The following is a 20,092-nucleotide window of genomic DNA, read 5'->3' as shown; positions in this document are numbered from 1 at the left end:
AATGAGGATGTGAGTTGGTGAGCCAAGGCTGGGATCAGACAGTGTGTCCCAGGCTGATCTTATGTGGGGACACCACAGCTTCTTCACCGTGTAACCGGGAAAAAGCCGAGTCTCCTGGAGGTATTTGCCGTTTGAATCAATGAGCACGACAATGTGGCCCATTGGTTCAGCAGGCTTTTTGTTGGGACCGGGTTGGGCGGTCCGAGCCAGGGACGTCTGCTTTTTGGCAGCCGTCCTTGTGGCTGTGTGTCCCTCAGGGTGCTTGTTCCCCTGAGGTTTAAGATGGGCTCTCCCGATGACTGTGTGCCGGGGGCTGCGGTCCTCGGGAGGCCCAGGTTGGGCTTTGTGGTTGGGGTTTGCCTTTGTCGGTTTCGCCATCCTGGATGAGTTGGGTTTGGTTGGGTGTGTGTGTGGGTTGAGGAGCCTGTGATAGTTTCAACACAGACTCTCAGTCAAAGCCTGTGCAGCACGAAGTTATAAACACTCTGTTGCCTACGTCATCGAGACATGCACGCTACGTCATCGCCTATGCTATTGTGACATGGAGTCACGTGACACGCGCTACCTTAACACAGCTGCGGACATTTCCAATGCGTTTCATCAATAGAGACAATCGTTCGTTTTTGCTGACGGGGCTTCATTTTGCGTTCTTTCTGCATTGATGTGTTGTAGTTTTTGTTGGAGGCAGACAGACGAGGAGCCGACAACAGATTTCTCAACAGATTTTTGCAAGAGTTCACTGACTTTGACTTCAACAAGGTAACTCATTATTTTGCGACTGTCCGTCAATTTAGCCCAGTTTTGTCATGTAAAGTTTCGTGTGTGTGTGTGTGTGTGTGTGTGTGTGTGTCAGTTGAAGGCTGGAGAAAACACACCTTCCGTAGCTAGTAAGATGTGCTCAATATCAGCAACAGAAAACAGTTGAGAGATTTCAACATTTAGTTGATAACCCCATGAGTTTGTGAAGGAAAAACTTAACCTCATAAAAGTTCAGTTGCAATTGTGTGTGTGTGTGTGTGTGTGTGTGTGTGTGTGTGTGTGTGTATGTTTGGTTTTTCAAGTGCACAGTGCCCAGATTGATCAAGCATGACAAAGTCGACACACACACACACACACACACACACACACACACACAAACCGGCACCTTTATGTGCACCGTAAGCTCACGTAACCCACGCGCACGTGTAAGTGTATGCGCTAATGCACGCATCAGAGGTGTTTTCATCGTGAAGGGGGACAATTCATTTCAGCTCCCAGGTCACCTACCAAACAGCTTTCAGCACCACGGACAGCGTCCCAGCAGACCTCAAACTGGTTGGTCTCCCAAAACCCACAAAAACGTTTTATTTGGGGTCTGTATTTATGTTACATACCGAACATGCACACATAATAATGTGGTTGGTTTAAATTGCAAGTATAAATCGTGAATCACTGGGAAAATTATTTGGTAGGACCCAGGCCACCCAGTTTGAAACCGGGACAATCCAGACAAAACAAACTGGCACGCCTGGTCATTGTAGGTAATGGTTATGTATGTGTTGAAAATGTATCTTTAAATTAAACAAATAAAATACCAATGCAAAAGCTTTCATTACAAAACAGTGTCACAACATCATGACATATTACACAATCCAAATAAAAATTAGTGTCTGTAGCATTACAATAGCACTGAAATCAATCATCAAATAAGGAACCCACATGCATGTTCCTTACAAATGTGGCACCATTTAAAAGGGAAATAAACAGGCTTTCCAACGGTATAAGGTTTATTGCCAAGAAGCATTGTTACAATAAAGAAATAATCTACCAAACACAAATTTCCTTCCTTTTTGTGTGATGTTTATTTCAATCCCCCACCTAAATCTGGTAGTTCCACCTGAATCCACAGGGTGGCATTACAGCCTTCTGCTGAGCTCACCTCTCCTTGTTGCTAATATGCATATGGTGGCACAGCGGTGCTAGTTTGGTTATTTTTGTTTATGTGGGCTGTTGTTTAATTGTTAAACAGCAAAATGTTATCTTTTCTTGCCATGTAAAAGATAGAAAAGCAAGCATGACTTATTGTGCTATAAATAAAGGAAAGTCTAAAAATCATGAACATTTCTTCTCTTTTGCATTTTAAAACAAATACCTGAGCCCTCATTTTCTATCTAATAGTCCTCAACTACTTACTTACTCAAAATCCCCATATCTATTCCTTACCCAGCCATTAATATGCTCACTGAAATCTATTTACTCCATTCTTTTGAAATATTGTGACATATGGTCTCTTGAGCTTCATTACAACAGGACTGAAAGTTGTTGCAGAGTAAACGCCATAATAAAAGCTGTGGATGTAAACTGAAAAGAAAAGTTCAGATTCTTACCCATATAGCAGTGTTTGCTGGTCCAGGTGAGTGTAATACATCAACCATGTCTGGTTTTTAACTCCTTCCCTGATCCAAACTGTCACTTTAGAGTTTCTCCTTGGCTGGAGTTCACTCATTTTTACCTTGAATACTTTCCATGAAGACATTACTCTACAGCAGTGGTTCTCAGAAAACAAAAACAAACAAACAGAGGGGTCCCCTGACACAGAGAACCACTGACTTAAAATACTTTATTTCAGTGGTTGTTGAGCTACTGCTTGACCAGTTACTGCCTCAACCACAGTTCTGTTTCTGTTACGATATGGACAAAATCTTATATCTTGATATTTATGCCACATACGTCATTAGCAATACAATAGATGATATGAACATGGCTTCACACTTATTTGAAATTTTAAGTGTAGCAACAGTGAAAAGTAAGCATTCTTCAAAAAACAGCATAATAATACCAACCGGGTGTAGAAAAAACAGTTACTTAATAAAGTTTTTTATTATTATTATTATTATTATTATTATCATTATTATTATTTAATCAGAACAAAGTCTCTGACTTAGCCTGCATCAGAGTTACAAGTAGCGACGTTACTAGTTTAACTTAAATGGCATTTCTCAGTAGTGTGGTTGTATCATCGCTGTTTTCTGAATCAAATAGCTTTTTAGTAGTGAAACTATTTAACAAGGCTCAATTTTACTATTGAAAAACTGAGACTTCTTAAAAAAAAAAAAAAAGCATAATACCAACTGGATGTAAAAAATGCAGGCACTTTACAAAATATTGTTTTGATCAGAACAGACCAATCACTCTCTTAGTAATCTACTGGAAATTTCATAGACTGAACAGTGGCGTTTCCTATAAATGTCATCTATAGGCTTAGTGGATGAAATTAAGCTTGGTTGCTAAAAGTTGCATGTCGGGTAATTTATTTGACAATCAATAAATATCTACTATATGAGTTTAGACTTAAACTTAGTGTAACTAGAGTTTGGTTGAGCCGTTTAATCCACATCTCTTATACATCAGATAAATAACAAAGACAACCTACTATAGTGAAGCCTTTGTATTCATATTAAAATTATACAAATTAAGCTATTTTAAAAATTAAACTAGACTTAGCTTAAGTATCTGAAGAAACTTTAAATGTGCTTGCCACCATTGCTGACCACGTAGCCATGTGGTAAACCGCCAGCCCTATGCCGTTTGTAGGTTGTGTAGTTTTGTTAGAGGGCTTGAAGGCAGTTACTGTGGGCCGGGTATTTTCCAGGCAGTTTTTATCATCCTTTCAGTGGCCACTATGATGTCTGTGGGCAGCTGCTATCGTGTAGATAGTTGCTATGATATTCTGGGTGATTGCTAAGCGGTTCCTACGGAGTTCCTGATGGTTGCGAAGGTGTTGCAAGGCGGTTGCTATGGTGTACCTATTGGTGTCTAAGACATTGCTAGGCAGTTGCTATGGTGTTCCTGATGGTTTCTAAGGTGCTGCTAGGCAGTTGCTGTGGTGTTCTTTGTGGTTGCTAGGACCTTACTAGGCAGTTGCTATGGTGTTCTTGGTGGTTGCTAGGCAGTTGCTATTGTGTTCCTAATGGTTGCTAAGGTGTTGCTAGACAGTTGCTATGCTGTTCTGGATGGTTGCTGTGGGGTTGCTAGGGTGTTTGGGGTGATTGCTAGGGACTTGCTTTGGTGTTTGAGGCAAAGGCTGGGATGTAGTGGCAGCTGTGCTAGTGACCACTGAGACATTCAGGGACATTTGGGAATTCTGGAGTCAAATTGAAATTGCTTAGAATTTTACACTGAAAGGTAAATGTTTATAGACACAGATGAATGTGAGTTTCATGGCCAGTGATGAAAGACATACTTTGATCTTCTGCTAAAGTAAAAGTCATACCTGCACTGTAGAAATATCCAGCATCCAAATACACTCATAGTACAAAAAGAACACAGAAATCAAAATTACAGAAACCCTAAATACCACTGTGTGTGTGTCATGTAGCCAGTGACAGGCAGGTGTGTCCAGAGACAGAAGTGATGTTCTTGAAAGTTCACATCATGAGTGACAGTGTTGCTTGTGAGATAATCTCCTTAAAGTAATGGTCAAAGAAATGCTTATTTATCAAATGCTTATTTAATCAACTTTTAGTTTTAGTACCGTACAGTAACATTAAAGTTAGGAGTATACCAACCACAAAACAAGTGTATGACATGACCCTTGCCTGACTTGAAAAAATATGTCAGTGCAACACAACTTTTTTTTTTAATCACACAACAAAATAATGTGTGTTTTAATAGCCTAAACTAAGTGTTCAGTGTATGTGTTGTTAGTTGGCATTGAACTAATTAGGCTACATCAGCTTTATTTATTTATTTATTTATTTTTTTTTTTTTTGTAAAAGTAACTCAAAATCAAAAATCATCAATAATATGCCAAGCTCATGATAAGGTATGAGTGATTGTGTCAAGTGAACATAAAAATGTCATTTTGACAGTTCTGAATATTTGTGTGGACTTTATGTGTCATGGATGGATTTGGCTAGGAAGCACACCAGACAATCTGGAGAGGACTGCTGTACTATGTCTAAGTTGTGTATTCAAGGCTCAATTGACTGGTCTACAGACAGGTGACAAATTAAAAGACAAAACAAAATAAAGTGTCATAGGGGAACTTTTCCATTACCCTGTATCTACTCTGCTCACTTCAGCTCTTCCTGCTTTTTTGGTTTTCAATTAGGCAAAGGTTTGGGATAGTATCTGGTATCAGATAGTATTTTCAGAACAACCTCTGCTGAAGTTCCCGGTGATCTGAGCAGACGGTAAAATGTGATGTGAAATGCTACAGACCACTGATTGGTCAGAGAGAAATTGAACTGTTAAGTCCTGCTAGTCACTGCTTAGAACAAGGACATACCAAAGGGAGAATCACTCATTTTTTGTAGAGTTTGGATAATCTATCCATGTAAAAAAAAAAAAAAAAAGAATCAGTTGTTCTCCTAGTTACACTAATATTGTTCATATGGAGCAGCCATTTATGCCTTTATGCACTGTAGTCCTACTATAATATCCCTCTCTATGTACAGGGTCATTGGGAAGAATGGAGCTCCATCCCTCCAGTAGAACCTCTTCACACAGCACACACACAACAGAGAGAGAGAGAGACGAGAGACTAGGTGGGAGATGAAGATGGAGAGGAGGATGGTGAAGCAGAGGAACAAGAATTCTTGAGGTGCAACACAACTGTTTGCTAAATGTTGACTGTGTAAAAATGTAAAACATGAATTAAGATGCATACCTGGATAGTTGATGAGTTTAATGGGGCAGAAGACAGGAAAGCAGCTCTCATCCGGTCTCTACTTCATAATCTTAAAATTAAGCGAAGTGCAGTCTTTCTCTGGTTTATTTAGTAACTAAACTGTTCCTCCTGCTGTGGGCGTGCTTGGGTAATATGACATGACTTTGCTTGTTGATGGGCTGTGCCTCACCTAATTTCCCTCAGGACACACACGGCATTCCAGTTGTTACGTAAATCCTAGTTTGAACAAACAGCAAGGAAGGAAATAGATCCTGTATTTTCAGCATTGCAATGGCAACCGAGTCCCCTCTTCTGCTGGCTGCAGTGACCCTTCTGTCTGCCCTGCAAATGGGTAAGCTCCTCAGGTGTTACAAACTACAAGTGCCAAGGAAGGTAGACTTGTTATTTACAAAGTTGCTCTTTGCCTCATGTTGACTTATCTGTGTGGGAGCTGGTTTTTTGGGTGAGTCGTGCCAACATGGGGCAGAGGTTGTACAGTGTGGCAACAGCTGACATACCTTTTGTCCCTTTTTTTTAATTAATCCTTAATCAGGTGGTTTCACTGCTGTTAAAATCTCACCATCGTATACAGAGATCCAATGAGCAAAGAATGTTTATAGAAAATGCAAACAAAATACACAGTACAGTTCAGTCTCCTGTTCTAGCAGTTTGTCCAATAGTAGGGTCTACAGACTATCAGGCTTCTGTGAGAGGAATTGTTTGATTTTACTATTATTGTCCTCTCTACAAGGAATGTTGCAAGAATGTTCTGTTGTTCATGAATGTTGTTCCAAAATGTTTATCCATCTTAGGTATGAAGGGCTGAAAACATGGTTCTACTGCACAAATACTGTGAATGGAGTTCTTGAGTCATTCTTATGAGAAGGTATCACTACTAAGCCATTGTCCCCTCTCAGGCTACCTGGCCAGGCAAGTCGGAAAATCCAGAATCGCCCATAAGATCATGCCGCCCATCGTCACTGGACCGCCAGAGTTTGAGAGAACTTTCCGAGCACAGTAAGACAGCATGACCCCAAAAGAGACATTTGGCGGTGGACTGATGTGTTGGTCTGCCAGGCTGTATACAGCTGGTGACAATGGAGGGGATTGTAATAATGGACCTGCTGCAAACCTGAGGCAAAAGTGGCAGACATTTGACTTGATAGCTTTGGCTTCAAAATAGTTGAATCTAAATGAAGATACTCTAACATCCTGGTTGACTGTGTGTGTGTGTCTGTGTGTGTGTGTGTGTGTGTGTGTGTGTGTGTGCGCTGTGGCCTGTGTTTCCAGTCAGAACTGTGTGGAGTTCTACCCTGTCTTCATGGTGCTGCTCTGGACCTCGGGGACGTTCTTCAGTGAAGTGACAGCAGCTGGAGCAGGACTGGTGTACATGGAATACACGGCAAATGTATTTCAATGGATATGTCAAGTCTGCCAAGAAAAGGTCATTTTACTTGTCCTGTTGTTTTGGCATTTCTGAGTTTGCAGAAATCTTTGAACCAAAAAGGTTAAAGACACAGTGTGGTTTGCAGTATGGTAGAATGCAATGACACATGTTTAGGATAAGACCTTACTACCACCAGAAAATTTGATAAGGTGCTTTCTGGTTCACAGGATGCCTGGTTTTTACCTCAATTTGGCTGTCGTGTTCTTTCTATCTCTACTGAGTTTCATTGGGATACTGCGTGGGATACTTCTCAAGTACTTTGATGTCCACGTCTGAAGATAGCCGGTTCATCAAGCTATGCACACACACCTATAACCAAGTACATACAGCATACCTGCAGAATGGGAGGTTTTCTCAAAACACACTTGCTGTACAGCTGCAATCACAAATGCACAATGACTGCTCAACTGTAAATGTGCTGTATATGCACTGAATTAGAAAACCAAAAGTTTTTCAAGCTTAAGTCATAAAATTAGATCAATTTTTTTTGTTGTTGTTGTTGTTTTGTTTTGTTTTTGGACTTTTGTGTAAAGTTATACTTAATTTTGAACGTGTTTTTCCAATGTAAATGTGATTGACAAATGTATCTTTCAAAGTAACAAATATGAGGCTTTTGTTAGACTGTTTCATTGGCAATAACAGACACTAAATTATCCATGTGTCCCCGGTAGACCATTTGAGCCAGTTCTTCCTGTTAACACATCAGAATACATAGACTATGTTGAGTAATCAGCCTAGTGTGACACTAGTATTACACAATGGAACATGGATGACCCAAAGTCTTTTTGAATTAACATCTATGTCTGCTGTCTAATTCAGAAACACACCAAAAATTTGATGAACCTCACCAAATCTTTTAGTCTTGTGTCACCTCTGTATGCACCTACAATGTTGGGTTTTTTTGTGCATATTTGTTGTGGCTGCATTTCACTCATAGTCAGAGGAGTCGGATGACATTTCGTTTCTACAACTTGAAAGTAGTGTGAATATGACTGATCATTTAGATTTTGACAGTATCACAACGGTGGTTTCCGTGCTATGCTTACTGCCTTTGCTACACACCTCCACAATTCATGAGGCAAAGAGGATACTGGAGCCTACCAGTAAATGATTAAATGAATGAATGATTGAATAAATAAATAAACTTTCATTAGTCTCTTGTTTCGCCATACCTGAGTGAAGCTTTCCCCTTAAACCATGGGCGTCATTCGGACATGGCAAGGTATGACACTTCACATACCTCAGCCTCAGTGAGTCCTCACTTGATCTGTCGGTGGAGAAAATGGAGAGTAGGCTAATTGGTGTCTCCTGAAAATGGTCAGAGATGAATTTGGAGGCCATAAAACGAGAGGTCACATGTGAGCATTCAGAACCAATTAGGCTAATAGTTTTGTGCTCACCAAATGAGTGTCAGTGTGATATCTCCTGTCAACACTGACCCAATGTCACATACTATAGTGTAGCAGTATATGGAAGTAGGGGCAATAGTAGGCTAATAGTAGCTGCAAGTAGTGATAACTTAAAAGTATTGGCATTTTTCTACATTTTATTACGTTCCTGCCACTTGCTACTGATTTTACACCTTGTTTTGTGTTTTTTAAATAAATGTATAAATATTTTGCTACCTTTTTTTCTCTCGTGTAACACACATTACATTTCATTTTAATGTTCAAAATGTGCTATACAATTGATTTTAAACGATAGAGGCAGTTGTAGCAGCTAGTAGTTAGCCTTAGCAGCAGGTGGCCCTGCAGCATCACAGATGCTTTGCAACCAGTGAACTTACAAATCAAACTAGACTTTGCTAAAGATTCTGAAGAAACTTTAAATGTGCTTGCCACCGTTACTGACGGTTGCCAAGGCATTGCTAGTTAGTTGCTATGATGTTCTGGGTGGTTTCTAAGCAGTTGCTATGGTGTTCCTGATGGTTGCTAAAGTGTTGCTATGGCATCCTGGGTGGTTGCTAGGAGGTTGCTTTAGTGTTCATAATGGTTGCTAAGGCATTGCTAGGTGGTTGCTATGGTGTTCCTGATGGTTGCCAAGGCATTACTAAGGTGTAGCTATGATGTCCTAGGTGGTTGCTATGGTGCTCTTGATGGTTGCTAAGGTGCTGCTAGGCAGTTGCTATGGTGTTCTTTGTGGTTGCTAGGGCGTTGCTAGGCAGTTGCTATGGTGTTCCGGGTGGTTGCTAGGGTGTTGTTATGGTGTTCCTGATGATTGCTATGGTGTTTTGGGTGGTTGCTAAGGTGTTGCTAGGTGGATGCTATGGTAGTTAGGGTGGTTGCTATGGGGTTGCTAGGGTGTTTGGGGTCATTGCTATGGACTTACATTGGTGTTTGGGGTCAATGCTGGGATGCATTGGCTGCAGTGCTAGTGGCCCTTGAGACAGAAAAGGAGAGATACAGAGCCACGTGTATATCTCTGTGTCAGTGAGAGGGGACTTTCTTTCTAGCTACCACTCCGAAAGTTCCACCATTAGTGTGTATTGCGTCCAAATTCTGACTTCAAACTGGAATTGTGAAAAAACACAAAAGGCAGATCATTTTGAAAATTGACACAGCAATTCTTCTCCACACGTTTTTCATATTTTGTGCATGGATGTAGTGCAAAATAAAAGAAAGAAAGAAATAGAAATAAAAGAAAGATACTTAAAGTTACTGTTCAAGTATTTTAATTATTAAATTATTAATCAAATTATTAATCACCATCATCATCTAAAGTTGCCATTTTGACATCTATAGTTACCTATAGATTTAGTCATAGGGGTTAATAGGAAACAACATTGCTGGGTTACATTAAGGCCATGTACACTCAGTGGCCACCTCATTAGGTCCACCTGTACTACAATGTACTGTAATCCAATCCAATCTAACTGCTGTGCCATGAAGTTTCCTTTCCTGCTGCCTATAATGCTCAGGTTTTCTTTTTGTCACAGTAATAGAGGTGTTCAAATGTTGGTTATCTAATTTTATATCTGCCAATATCGCATGTCACATTTTATCAGTGTTGGGCAAGCTACTTGTAAAATGTAGTGAGCTAAGCTACCAGTTACTGTACATTACATGAAGCTTCACTATACTGAAGCTCCCCACCAGAGAAATGTAGCAAGCTAAGCTACAATAGTGACAACATGTAGCTTAACTACATCAAAGCTTTCTTTCTTTTATTTGTTTATTTTTTTCAACATTGAACGAACTTAATTCCAAGTCATTGCTATCTTAGTGATCAATAAAACTGTCAGTCAAAAAAATGTCCAGTTCAATAGTTTATAAAACCGAACTCTCTCTGCTTTTACTGCTACAAACCATGGCAACAAAAACACACAACATGCCTCACATAATACCAAAAAGCAGGTGGTGTGGATATACTAATGTGGGAGAAGTGTGTATATATGTTAGTGTGTGTGTGTGTGTGTGTGTGTGTGTGTGTGTGTGTGTTTGTGTGCACACCTGTGTTTGCATGTCTGCTAAAATTCGAGCCCATTTGGAGGACAAAGTGTAAATGACTTTAAAACTCAATAAGTTGGTTCAAACCACAGGAGCAAAAGAAGAAACCTGCTCCCAACAGTAACAGCTTGGCAAAAAAAATGACGTGGTGTGTGTGTGTGTGTGTGTGTGTGTGTGTGTGTGTGAGAGAGAGAGAGAGAGAGAGAGAGAGAGAGAGAGAGAGAGAGAGAATGTCTTACAACATCGTCATCTTCCTCCTCCTCTGTCATCTTCATTACCTGCGTGCTCGTTTCCCGCTGCAGCAGACACTTAGCACAGGTATGTGACATCACAAAGAAGACCGCGTGTCGGCGACAAGCGCATGTCCGGACAGGTATTATGACGTCACAAAGAAGGCTGTCTGTCGGCTGCACATACAGGTCCGCTGCTCCCGGTTAGAGGTCAAACAGCAGCAAAAGTTCCGTTGCGTTTAAGGTTGAAAAAAGCCTGTGAAAATGTAGCTTCTGTGGACGCTACCGCGCTATTTGATCAGTAAAACAGTTTCGCTACTAAAAAGCTATTTGATTCAGGAAACACTCGCTACTTTTTTTTTTTTTTTTTTTAAATGCAATTCTGCTTTTTATGTGAAATGTAAAATCCCATCACTCCTACTATTTCTGTTCCACTATACACCTGTCCACTGTAATTCTGTTTCCATTGCAGACAGCAATTAAATACTGATCTTGGTTTGGCTATTACAGTTGAAAGTGTGCCATTATTCAGAGGAAAAATCCACCCTAAAACACTGTAACACTCTTCAAAACAGTTATTGGCTAATGGTGATGTACCTTGTGTTTCTTGCTGACATAAAACCAATCCTAAGAGGCATCAGGACTGGGGTATGTCATAACCTGCACTACCTTAGAGGAAAGCTGAGATGATTGCGGTGACTTGATTGATACACTCAAAAATATTTATCACACATTTAAGTATTACTGGTTATGCACTAGACATATTAAGTCAAGTTAAAAAACAAAAAAGCTAAGTAAAAGAAGTTGTGTTCCATCATTTATATGTCTGCTACTTTTTACCACTAGGGGGCCCTGTTGCAAGACAGGTAGTAGTCAAGGTGGCTACTATTGAATGTATGATGATATACCACTACTGAAAACTGTTTGTTTTCCCATCAGCCTGCTGAAGTAAACAGTGTTTGTTGACTTTTGCTGACAAAATACAAACCATAATACTGTGCACATCATCACAGAATTTAAGATATACTTAGTAGTTGGTGACCTCTATTGACCTCTACTGGCAACAAGTAGGAATTGTGAAGAACAAAAAATAGATGGAGCCTGTCTGCAGTGTATGTATACACCAGTTTCTCAAAAAAAAAAAAAAAAAAAAAAAAAAAATGAAAACACTGTTTCAACAAAATAAATAAATAAATAAAAATGTTGGTTCTTTAACAGCATTTAAGTTGAACCATACAGTTACTGAGAGTTGAATGTTGTGGAGCTTCCAGTTGTACAGAATTGATAGGCAGTATTGATTTTTTTTTTTTTTTTTTTTTTTTTTTTTTTTTAATTAAGTAGGGAAAAGGGTAGGGAAAAGTGATGGTGTTAGGGGTAGTGGGGTTGGAAATTGATGCAGTGGTGTGTGTGTGTGTGTGTGTGTGTGTGTGTGTGTGTGTGTGTGTGCAGGGAAAAGGGTAGGGAAAAGTGATGGTGTTAGGGGTAGTGGGGTTGGAAATTGATGCAGTGGTGTGTGTGTGTGTGTGTGTGTGTGTGTGTGTGTGTGTGTGTGTGTGTGTGTGTGAGCCCAGATGTGAGTCCATTAGTTGTTGGACTCGTCCATCTTCTTGTTCTTCTTCTCCTCCTTGTCATGGTCATGAGAGGTGAAGCAGGCTCTGAAGGGTCGGGTCATCCACCTCCAGAACCTTTTTGGGGCACTGGGACGTTTCTTCTTCTCCAGCACGGTGATCTTCTCCAGCTCGGTGATCTTCTCCAACATTCTGGCTTCTTTCTCTGCCCACTCTTGCTGTTTCTTGTCCATGGCCTGGTTGAAGTCTTCTGAGGCCTTGAGGAGGGAGGTCTTCTCCTCCTGGATCTGGACAAGGTTGGTCTGCAGCTGGCTCATCTCACTCTCCACCTGGACCTGTTGGACAGCCTGGAGCTGGTCCTCAATACTCTGGACCTTGTGTCTCTCCTGCTCCAGGGCATCCTCCAGCTCTTTGACTTGGAGGACAGCACGTCTCTCACTCAGGTCCTTCTCCGTGATCTGAAGCTGCAGGTTGGAGATGGTTTCGTTTGAAGTGGGTGCATCGCTGGTCTCCGTGGCCTTTTGCGTGAGGATTGCTTCTTTGAGCTCACTCACTACCTGACGAAGTGCCTCCATCTCTGCCTCACAAGCCTTGATCTTGGCGGCCTGCTGATCTGCAAGATCCAGAGTTCTCTTGAGCGCAAGCTGGAGTTCTTCAGTTTTTTCCTCCACAGCTTGGCTGTTGGTGCACAGATTGTCCTGCTGAGCACAGGTTTCCACTGCAGCCTCGCTCTTGTTGTCCTGCTGAGCGATGTCTGTCTCTGCAGCCTGACTCTTCTTCCAGGGATTGTCCTGCTGAGTGATTTTTTTCACCTCAGGCTGACTCTCCTTGCAAGAACTGTCCTGCTGAGAGGTGCTTGCCTCTGCAACCTGACGCTTCTTCCAGGGATTGACCTGCTGAGTGATTTTTTTCACCTCAGGCTGACTCTCCTTGCAAGAACTGTCCTGCTGAGAGGTGCTTGCCTCTGCAACCTGACGCTTCTTCCAGGGATTGTCCTGCTGAGTGATTTTTTTTCACTTCAGGCTGACTCTCCTTGCAAGAGCGGTCCTGCTGAGAGGTCTTTTTCTCTGCAGCCTGGCTCTGCTTTTCTTCCGGAGCAATCTTCTTCACAAAACTTCTATCCACTGTGGCGTTTTTAAGCGCCTTTGCGAACACTGGAATAGCGTTCCTGTGAAGGTGCATGTTGTCGAAGAGGTGCTCTTTGGTCAGAGAGGGATGACTGACCACATGTACATTTGGCAATTTTTTGCCACCTGCCATGATGGTCAGATTCACCTTCTCAATGACCTGTGAGTCCACATCCGTTCTTGGTAACAGAGTGGACACCACAATCTTAGAGGCAGGGAATTTTTGATGGGCCTTGGACATGAGACCTCTGAAGTATGGTGCAACTCCATCCTTCCATTTCACCAGGTCATCTGTGCCTGTGTGAATGAGGATGTGAGTTGGTGAGCCAAGGCTGGGATCAGACAGTGTGTCCCAGGCTGATCTTATGTGGGGACACCACAGCTTCTTCACCGTGTAACCGGGAAAAAGCCGAGTCTCCTGGAGGTATTTGCCGTTTGAATCAATGAGCACGACAATGTGGCCCATTGGTTCAGCAGGCTTTTTGTTGGGACCGGGTTGGGCGGTCCGAGCCAGGGACGTCTGCTTTTTGGCAGCCGTCCTTGTGGCTGTGTGTCCCTCAGGGTGGTTGTTCCCCTGAGGTTTAAGATGGGCTCTCCCGATGACTGTGTGCCGGGGGCTGCGGTCCTCGGGAGGCCCAGGTTGGGCTTTGTGGTTGGGGTTTGCCTTTGTCGGTTTCGCCATCCTGGATGAGTTGGGTTTGGTTGGGTGTGTGTGTGGGTTGAGGAGCCTGTGATAGTTTCAACACAGACTCTCAGTCAAAGCCTGTGCAGCACGAAGTTATAAACACTCTGTTGCCTACGTCATCGAGACATGCACGCTACGTCATCGCCTATGCTATTGTGACATGGAGTCACGTGACACGCGCTACCTTAACACAGCTGCGGACATTTCCAATGCGTTTCATCAATAGAGACAATCGTTCGTTTTTGCTGACGGTGCTTCATTTTGCGTTCTTTCTGCATTGATGTGTTGTAGTTTTTGTTGGAGGCAGACAGACGAGGAGCCGACAACAGATTTCTCAACAGATTTTTGCAAGAGTTCACTGACTTTGACTTCAACAAGGTAACTCATTATTTTGCGACTGTCCGTCAATTTAGCCCAGTTTTGTCATGTAAAGTTTCGTGTGTGTGTGTGTGTGTGTGTGTGTGTGTGTGTGTGTCAGTTGAAGGCTGGAGAAAACACACCTTCCGTAGCTAGTAAGATGTGCTCAATATCAGCAACAGAAAACAGTTGAGAGATTTCAACATTTAGTTGATAACCCCATGAGTTTGTGAAGGAATAACTTTACTTGATAAAAGTTCAGTTGCAATCGTGTGTGTGTGTGTGTGTGTGTGTGTGCGTGTGTGTGTATGTTTGGTTTTTCAAGTGCACAGTGCCCAGATTGATCAAGCATGACAAAGTCGACACACACACCAACACACACACACACACACACACACACACACACACACACACACACACACACACACACACACACACACACAAAAACCGGCACCTTTATGTGCACCGTAAGCTCACCCACACGCACGTGTAAGTGTAATGCGCGCTAATGCACGCATCGGAGGTGCTTTCATCGTGAAGGGGGACAATTCATTTCAGCTCCCAGGTCACCTACCAAACAGCTTTCAGCACCACGGACAGCGTCCCAGCAGACCTCAAACTGGTTGGTCTCCCAAAACCCACAAAAACGTTTTATTTGGGGTCTGTATTTATGTTACATACCGAACATGCACACATAATAATGTGGTTGGTTTAAATTGCAAGTATAAATCGTGAATCACTGGGAGAATTATTTGGTAGGACCCAGGCCACCCAGTTTGAAACCGGGACAATCCAGACAAAACAAACTGGCACGCCTGGTCATTGTAGGTAATGGTTATGTATGTGTTGAAAATGTATCTTTAAATTAAACAAATAAAATCCCAATGCAAAAGCTTTCATTACAAAACAGTGTCACAACATCATGACATATTACACAATCCAAATAAAAAATTAGTGTCTGTAGCATTACAATAGCACCGAAATCAATCATCAAATAAGGAACCCACATGCATGTTCCTTACAAATGTGGCACCATTTAAAAGGGAAATAAACAGGCTTTCCAACGGTATAAGGTTTATTGCCAAGAAGCATTGTTACAATAAAGAAATAATCTACCAAACACAAATTTCCTTCCTTTTTGTGTGATGTTTATTTCAATCCCCCACCTGAATCTGGTAGTTCCACCTGAATCCACAGGGTGGCATTACAGCCTTCTGCTGAGCTCACCTCTCCTTGTTGCTAATATGCATATGGTGGCACAGCGGTGCTAGTTTGGTTATTTTTGTTTATGTGGGCTGTTGTTTAATTGTTAAACAGCAAAATGTTATCTTTTCTTGCCATGTAAAAGATAGAAAAGCAAGCATGACTTTTATTGTGCTATAAATAAAGGAAAGTCTAAAAATCATGAACATTTCTTCTCTTTTGCATTTTAAAACAAATACCCAAGCCCTCATTTTCTATCTAATAGTCCTCAACTACTTACTTACTCAAAATCCCCATATCTATTCCTTACCCAGCCATTAATATGCTCACTGAAATCTATTTACTCCATTCTTTTGAAATATTGTGACATATGGTCTCTTGAGCTTCATTACAACAGGACTGAAAGTTGTTGCAGAGTAAACGCCATAATAAAAGCTGTGGATGTAAACTGAAAAGAAAAGTTCAGATTCTTACCCATATAGCAGTGTTTGCTGGTCCAGGTGAGTGTAATACATCAACCATGTCTGGTTTTTAACTCCTTCCCTGATCCAAACTGTCACTTTAGAGTTTCTCCTTGGCTGGAGTTCATTCATTTTTACCTTGAATACTTTCCATGAAGACATTACTCTACAGCAGTGGTTCTCAGAAAACAAAAACAAACAAACAGAGGGGTCCCCTGACACAGAGAACCACTGACTTAAAATACTTTATTTCAGTAGTTGTTGAGCTACTGCTTGACCAGTTACTGCCTCAACCACAGTTCTGTTTCTGTTACGATATGGACAAAATCTTATATCTTGATATTTATGCCACATACGTCATTAGCGATACAATAGATGATATGAACATGGCTTCACACTTATTTGAAATTTTAAGTGTAGCAACAGTGAAAAGTAAGCATTCTTCAAAAAACAGCATAATAATACCAACCGGGTGTAGAAAAAACAGTTACTTAATGAAGTTTTTTTTTTTAAATTATTATTATTATTATTATTATTATTATTATTATTTAATCAGAACAAAGTCTCTGACTTAGCCTGCATCAGAGTTACAAGTAGCGACGTTACTAGTTTAACTTAAATGGCATTTCTCAGTAGTGTGGTTGTATCATCGCTGTTTTCTGAATCAAATAGCTTTTTAGTAGTGAAACTATTTAACAAGGCTCAATTTTACTATTGAAAAACTGAGACTTCTTAAAAAAAAAAAAGCATAATACCAACTGGATGTAAAAAATGCAGGCACTTTACAAAATATTGTTTTGATCAGAACAGACCAATCACTCTCTTAGTAATCTACTGGAAATTTCGTAGACTGAGCAGTGGCGTTTCCTATAAATGTCATCTATAGGCTTAGTGGATGAAATTAAGCTTGGTTGCTAAAAGTTGCATGTCGGGTAATTTATTTGACAATCAATAAATATCTACTATATGAGTTTAGACTTAAACTTAGTGTAACTAGAGTTTGGTTGAGCCGTTTAATCCACATCTCTTATACATCAGATAAATAACAAAGACAACCTACTATAGTGAAGCCTTTGTATTCATATTAAAATTATACAAATTAAGCTATTTTAAAAATTAAACTAGACTTAGCTTAAGTATCTGAAGAAACTTTAAATGTGCTTGCCACCGTTGCTGACCATGTGGCCATGTGGTAAACTGCCAGCCCTATGCCGTTTGTAGGTTGTGTAGTTTTGTTAGAGGGCTTGAAGGCAGTTACTGTGGGCCGGGTATTTTCCAGGCAGTTTTTATCATCCTTTCAGTGGCCACTATGATGTCTGTGGGCAGCTGCTATCGTGTAGATAGTTGCTATGATATTCTGGGTGATTGCAAAGCGGTTCCTACGGAGTTCCTGATGGTTGCTAAGGTGTTGCAAGGCGGTTGCTATGGTGTACCTATTGGTGTCTAAGACATTGCTAGGCAGTTGCTATGGTGTTCCTGATGGTTTATAAGGTGCTGCTAGGCAGTTGCTGTGGTGTTCTTTGTGGTTGCTAGGGCCTTACTAGGCGGTTGCTATGGTGTTCTTTGTGGTTGCTAGGGCATTGCTAGGCGGTTGCTATGGTGTTCCCAATGGTTGCTGGGGTGTTGCTAGACAGTTGCTATGGTGTTCTTGGTGGTTGCTAGGCAGTTGCTATTGTGTTCCTAATGGTTGCTAAGGTGTTGCTAGACAGTTGCTATGCTGTTCTGGATGGTTGCTGTGGGGTTGCTACGGTGTTTGGGGTGATTGCTAGGGACTTGCTTTGGTGTTTGAGGCAAAGGCTGGGATGTAGTGGCAGCTGTGCTAGTGACCACTGAGACATTCAGGGACATTTGGGAATTCTGGAGTCAAATTGAAATTGCTTAGAATTTTATACTGAAAGGTAAATGTTTATAGACACAGATGAATGTGAGTTTCATGGCCAGTGATGAAAGACATACTTTGATCTTCTGCTAAAGTAAAAGTCATACCTGCACTGTAGAAATATCCAGCATCCAAATACACTCATAGTACAAAAAGAACACAGAAATCAAAATTACAGAAACCCTAAATACCACTGTGTGTGTGTCATGTAGCCAATGACAGGCAGGTGTGTCAAGAAACAGAAGTGATGTTCTTGAAAGTTCACATCATGAGTGACAGTGTTGCTTGTGATATAATCTCCTTAAAGTAATGCACTGATTCTTGAGAATTTGGATAAATCACGTCCCACTGAGAAAAATGCTATTTCTGCTGGAAATTTACAACATTTTAATGAATAAAAAGAATCAAGGGCATAATCAGGGGGTCCTTTGCACATTTGTAAGGTTCTTTTATAGGTTTATTTTTAATTTGTATTAATTTATATTAATACAAATTAATAAAAATTAGATTATATGTGGGCCCATGGCCTACAAAACCAGTTGTCCTCGGATAGGAGGACTTCAACTTGATTAAAACAACATAAAGTAATAATTTCATTGAATAATATCTTTACCACATGAAAGAGTACATCATAATATGTATTAAAAACTACAAACGATGGGTTTTGAACAATATTTACTATTATTTTGTGGTTGCTCAAAATGTGTCCCAGATATTCGTCACCACCGTCAGATATATATTTAAAAAATAATAATAAAAAAACTACAAGGTCAATTACATTCCCGAGGAGCTCTTTTCAAACCTTCAGCTCTACTGCATGCTTCAAGACCACCCAGTCTCCTGGAAATTTGCTATTTTCTCTTAAATCTCTTCATATTTTTGGACACTGCTACTGTCACTACCATAAGTTGTCAACACCATCACTTTTGTATAAAAAATATTAGATTAAATTATGGAATAAATGTATACTTTTTAAGAAGAGGTCTGATGCAGGTAGCAACAGGGCAAAAACAAGCTGGCTAATGTGAACAACTCTTGCTTATCATGTGAAAGAGCAGGTTTTTGTCACCACCGTCAGACGTCACCACCGTCAGGTTTTCTGTCTGACGGTAATGACTGAAGTCTGAAAAATGCTTATAACAGTGCTCAGGATTCTTATTTTTTGTACCAAATAGTTAAATTAAGTTGTTAAGCAAGAAGCCATTGACTTGAGTGGTATAAATTTTGGAAATGTATGTTTTAATGAGGTGACTGTCACCACCATCAGATTAGTGTCACCACCGTCAGAGGCAATTATATTTGTTTTAAATGAATATGCTTACAATATGTTTCTTTGGTGCTGTTGAGTTATTAAAGTAATAGTCTCTTTAATACAAAAATATGTTTTTCAAATTAAAAAAAAAAAACATTACGGTGACGGTGTTGACAAAAACAAAGTAGCCTAATAACTGGAAAAACCTATTTTATGAAAAAAATGCAAAATGAGGAGGTTGCACCGGTACATTGCTGAACAGCCAAGACCTTGGCCTATAATGATATACCTTCAGATTTTGTTATTTAACACACTTTTTTTTTTTTCAAAATTAAAACCTGTTTTATCCAAATTCCCAAGAATCAGTGAATGGTCAAAGAAATGCTTATTTATCAATGACAGTAAGTCCACTGCAGGCACACTAAACTTTTAGTTTTAGTACCATACAGTAACATTAAAGTTAGGAGTATACCAGCCACAAAACAAGTGTGTGACATGACCCTTGCCTGACTTAATGTGTGTTTTAATAGCCTAAACTAAGTGTTCAGTGTATGTGTTGTTAGTTGGCATTAAACTAATTAGGCTACATCAGCTTTAATAAAAGTAACTCAAAATCAAAAATCATCAAAAATATACCAAGCTCATGATAAGGTATGAGTGATTGTGTCATGTGAACATAAAAAATGTCATTTTGACAGTTCTGAATATTTGTGTGGACTTTATGTGTCATGGATGGATTTGGCTAGGAAGCACACCAGACAATCTGGAGAGGACTGCTGTACTATAT

At 40.5% G+C, this 20,092-nt stretch overlaps 1 pseudogene; it reads left to right on the top strand.

Moving 5' to 3' along the window:
- The first annotated feature begins 5,513 nt into the window (after positions 1-5,513).
- LOC115366301 (microsomal glutathione S-transferase 2-like) lies at positions 5,514-7,826 on the top strand (annotated as a pseudogene).
- Positions 7,827-20,092: the final 12,266 nt, after the last annotated feature.

Source organism: Myripristis murdjan, chromosome 10, assembly GCF_902150065.1.
Source record: "Myripristis murdjan chromosome 10, fMyrMur1.1, whole genome shotgun sequence".
Taxonomy (NCBI): domain Eukaryota; kingdom Metazoa; phylum Chordata; class Actinopteri; order Holocentriformes; family Holocentridae; genus Myripristis; species Myripristis murdjan.
The sequence above is the reverse complement of the archived record's forward strand: the minus strand, read 5'-3'. Positions and strand labels throughout refer to the sequence as shown.